Below are 5,000 nucleotides of genomic sequence, written 5' to 3' on the forward strand. Positions count from 1 at the left end.
CTAACCTAACCCATGTTGTCCCCTAACCTAACCCATGTTGTCCCCTAACCTAACCCATGTTGTGCCTTAACCTAACCCATGTTGTGCCTTAACCTAACCCATGTTGTCCCCTAACCTAACCCAAGTTGTCCCCTAACCTAACCCATGTTGTCCCCTAACCTAACCCATGTTGTGCCTTAACCTAACCCATGTTGTGCCTTAACCTAACCCATGTTGTGCCTTAACCTAACCCATGTTGTCCCCTAACCTAACCCATGTTGTCCCCTAACCTAACCCATGTTGTGCCTTAACCTAACCCATGTTGTCCCCTAACCTAACCCATGTTGTGCCTTAACCTAACCCATGTTGTCCCCTAACCTAACCCATGTTGTCCCCTAACCTAACCCATGTTGTCCCCTAACCTAACCCATGTTGTGCCTTAACCTAACCCATGTTGTGCCTTAACCTAACCCATGTTGTCCCCTAACCTAACCCATGTTGTCCCCTAACCTAACCCATGTTGTCCCCTAACCTAACCCATGTTGTCCCCTAACCTAACCCATGTTGTCCCCTAACCTAACCCATGTTGTCCCCTAACCTAACCCATGTTGTCCCCTAACCTAACCCATGTTGTCCCCTAACCTAACCCATGTTGTCCCCTAACCTAACCCATGTTGTCCCCCTAACCTAACCCATGTTGTGCCCTAACCTAACCCATGTTGTGCCCTAACCTAACCCATGTTGTGCCCTAACCTAACCCATGTTGTGCCTTAACCTAACCCATGTTGTCCCCTAACCTAACCCATGTTGTCCCCCTAACCTAACCCATGTTGTCCCCTAACCTAACCCATGTTGTCCCCTAACCTAACCCATGTTGTCCCCTAACCTAACCCATGTTGTGCCTTAACCTAACCCATGTTGTCCCCCTAACCTAACCCATGTTGTCCCCTAACCTAACCCATGTTGTCCCCTAACCTAACCCATGTTGTCCCCTAACCTAACCCATGTTGTCCCCTAACCTAACCCATGTTGTCCCCTAACCTAACCCATGTTGTCCCCTAACCTAACCCATGTTGTCCCCTAACCTAACCCATGTTGTGCCCTAACCTAACCCATGTTGTCCCCCTAACCTAACCCATGTTGTCCCCTAACCTAACCCATGTTGTGCCTTAACCTAACCCATGTTGTGCCTTAACCTAACCCATGTTGTCCCCTAACCTAACCCATGTTGTCCCCTAACCTAACCCATGTTGTGCCTTAACCTAACCCATGTTGTGCCGTAACCTAACCCATGTTGTGCCTTAACCTAACCCATGTTGTGCCTTAACCTAACCCATGTTGTGCCTTAACCTAACCCATGTTGTGCCTTAACCTAACCCACGTTGTCCCCTAACGTAACCCACGTTGTCCCCTAACGTAACCCACGTTGTCCCCTAACGTAACCCACGTTGTCCCCTAACGTAACCCACGTTGTCCCCTAACGTAACCCACGTTGTCCCCTAACGTAACCCACGTTGTCCCCTAACGTAACCCACGTTGTCGCCTATCGTAACCCACGTTGTCGCCTAAACCTGCTCTGTAATTGTTATACGACTCGTTCAATTAGTGTAGTGTTGCCCACCCGCAACCCTCGCAATATAGTTCGCTACTCGCACTGCCCGCTCCCCTGTGTATCGCTTCATGTTAAACACCTTGCAAGTCTTGCTGACTTTCCACATGCTCCTGCTGTACACTGTAATGTGGATGGCAGCAGGGCGTACATGCCGCCCCCCCCCCCCCCCACCTCTCCCCACGTCCCCACCTTGCCCCCTGCCTTCGCAAGGTGGTTGGTGACAAGTTTGCATGTTCAATGCCCTTCGCATGCGACGTACGCAGGCTACGTTGTGGTGCGGCCTGTGTCAACTGTCCGCTGATGTCGTACGCGTGAACCACAATCTGTACTGCACATTCGTCCTTATGTACTGAATGATACATCGTGGCACATGTGTGACCGTACAACGACTGCGCCCAAAAACGGCGGACCATACAGTGCAAATATTGTGCACGCAGCTACGTGTCGTCTCCCTATGAGAGCTGGATTGCAGTGTGGTACGCCATAGAGACGTGTGGGAGGAACGGACGCCGTGGATGGCGATCAGCATGAGCTGTCTGTTGATGTATTCGGACCTAGTCGTCTCTCCTCACACACCGTGATGGCATGGTGCAGCGCGTTCCATATCTGCGACATGCTACAGAAGCCGGTTGACAGTCGTTCGAGCAATGGACATCGCATACGTACGGGGGCCACCTTCCACGTATTGTCTAGGCGTGCACATTTTGTTGCGTGTATGTGGGCAGACGTAGTGTGGCGTGACACCTGACACAGGCATGCAATAATGGTTGAAGTTGCAAATGGCGATGGACGCCTACGTTTTCTGGTGAAGTTACGCAAATGAAGAAATGGTAACCCGTTGTGGTGCGGTTGTTCTCGCTAGGGGTGAATCGGTGATGGCGACGATAGGTTGAGGTACTAACCGGTTGTTCCAGCGATACCCACCATGCCGACGAAACTGAACGGCATCTGGGTGTGAAGCGATACGCGGCGGTGGCTGGGTGGGACCGTCCCCGGCCGGTGAGGGGGCGCCTCCCGGCGTGCTGGCCGCGCGGTGCGTGGGCGCACGCGCTACAGCCGGCTGGTGGGGGCGGCCAGTGGCAGGCGCGCCGGCCGACGGACGCGGCAGGCGTCGCAGCTGCGCGCCGGCGCACCCTGCGCGCGGCGCCGTGCGGCCAAAGTAGGTCCTCGCGGGCCCGGTGCGAAGCGCGGTGGACATCTGCAGTGTGCTGGTCCGATTGAGGACTGTGTGCGTTGAGGATGCGCCGCCGCCCGGCGCTCGGCGCCGCGACGCCGTCTGCTGCTCGGTCGCCCCAGCGGTTCTCGCTGGTGGTTTGTATCGCAGCTGTGCGGATGTGTTGGCGTGTGCGCTGTGCTGGGAGAGTTCGCTTCGGCACCCAAGTGGGGCTTTTGTCCTTCTGTGGCGCTGGCGTTGGAGCTGCCGGTCACCGTAGGTGGCGCGTGTTGTCTCCCGCCGGCAATGCCACGACAGCACGCTCCCGGGCCTCTGTCGGCAGCGGCAAGCTCAGTTGGGAGCACGGGTGGTCGCACCGAAAGCGTCTACTCGCCTAACTCCGGGCGATTGCGCCTCTCTCGAACCCGACCAAGTACTTGGGACGGCGCTGCGCGCCGCCGGGACCTGAGAGGGTTTCGAGGTGTATTGTGCAGGGGAGCTCAGCCTCCTCCTGTTTGCAGAATGATTGAGCGGACGCTTGCGTGTTCGCGCGGGCCCCCGGGACACACTCCCGGGCGGCCGGCTGCTCAGCTCTAGTTGACGCAGCTCCCTGGTTGATCCTGCCAGTAGTCATATGCTTGTCTCAAAGATTAAGCCATGCATGTCTCAGTACAAGCCGCATTAAGGTGAAACCGCGAATGGCTCATTAAATCAGTTATGGTTCCTTAGATCGTACCCACGTTACTTGGATAACTGTGGTAATTCTAGAGCTAATACATGCAAACAGAGTCCCGACCAGAGATGGAAGGGACGCTTTTATTAGATCAAAACCAATCGGTCGGCTCGTCCGGTCCGTTTGCCTTGGTGACTCTGAATAACTTTGGGCTGATCGCACGGTCCTCGTACCGGCGACGCATCTTTCAAATGTCTGCCTTATCAACTGTCGATGGTAGGTTCTGCGCCTACCATGGTTGTAACGGGTAACGGGGAATCAGGGTTCGATTCCGGAGAGGGAGCCTGAGAAACGGCTACCACATCCAAGGAAGGCAGCAGGCGCGCAAATTACCCACTCCCGGCACGGGGAGGTAGTGACGAAAAATAACGATACGGGACTCATCCGAGGCCCCGTAATCGGAATGAGTACACTTTAAATCCTTTAACGAGTATCTATTGGAGGGCAAGTCTGGTGCCAGCAGCCGCGGTAATTCCAGCTCCAATAGCGTATATTAAAGTTGTTGCGGTTAAAAAGCTCGTAGTTGGATTTGTGTCCCACGCTGTTGGTTCACCGCCCGTCGGTGTTTAACTGGCATGTATCGTGGGACGTCCTGCCGGTGGGGCGAGCCGAAGGCGTGCGACCGCCCCGTGCGTGCTCGTGCGTCCCGAGGCGGACCCCGTTGAAATCCTACCAGGGTGCTCTTTATTGAGTGTCTCGGTGGGCCGGCACGTTTACTTTGAACAAATTAGAGTGCTTAAAGCAGGCAAGCCCGCCTGAATACTGTGTGCATGGAATAATGGAATAGGACCTCGGTTCTATTTTGTTGGTTTTCGGAACCCGAGGTAATGATTAATAGGGACAGGCGGGGGCATTCGTATTGCGACGTTAGAGGTGAAATTCTTGGATCGTCGCAAGACGAACAGAAGCGAAAGCATTTGCCAAGTATGTTTTCATTAATCAAGAACGAAAGTTAGAGGTTCGAAGGCGATCAGATACCGCCCTAGTTCTAACCATAAACGATGCCAGCCAGCGATCCGCCGCAGTTCCTCCGATGACTCGGCGGGCAGCCTCCGGGAAACCAAAGCTTTTGGGTTCCGGGGGAAGTATGGTTGCAAAGCTGAAACTTAAAGGAATTGACGGAAGGGCACCACCAGGAGTGGAGCCTGCGGCTTAATTTGACTCAACACGGGAAACCTCACCAGGCCCGGACACCGGAAGGATTGACAGATTGATAGCTCTTTCTTGATTCGGTGGGTGGTGGTGCATGGCCGTTCTTAGTTGGTGGAGCGATTTGTCTGGTTAATTCCGATAACGAACGAGACTCTAGCCTGCTAACTAGTCGCGTGACATCCTTCGTGCTGTCAGCGATTACTTTTCTTCTTAGAGGGACAGGCGGCTTCTAGCCGCACGAGATTGAGCAATAACAGGTCTGTGATGCCCTTAGATGTTCTGGGCCGCACGCGCGCTACACTGAAGGAATCAGCGTGTCTTCCTAGGCCGAAAGGTCGGGGTAACCCGCTGAACCTCCTTCGTGCTAGGGA

At 54.5% G+C, this 5,000-nt stretch overlaps 1 non-coding gene across 1 annotated transcript in view; it reads left to right on the forward strand.

Moving 5' to 3' along the window:
* The first annotated feature begins 3,351 nt into the window (after positions 1-3,351).
* LOC124724758 overlaps positions 3,352-5,000 on the forward strand; it is a 1,909-nt gene continuing 260 nt past the window's right edge. The window contains exon 1 of the ribosomal RNA XR_007006606.1: positions 3,352-5,000. This exon is cut by the window's right edge and continues 260 nt beyond it. This is a non-coding gene — a ribosomal RNA (small subunit ribosomal RNA).

This window comes from Schistocerca piceifrons, unplaced genomic scaffold, assembly GCF_021461385.2.
Source record: "Schistocerca piceifrons isolate TAMUIC-IGC-003096 unplaced genomic scaffold, iqSchPice1.1 HiC_scaffold_1001, whole genome shotgun sequence".
Lineage (NCBI taxonomy): Eukaryota > Metazoa > Arthropoda > Insecta > Orthoptera > Acrididae > Schistocerca > Schistocerca piceifrons.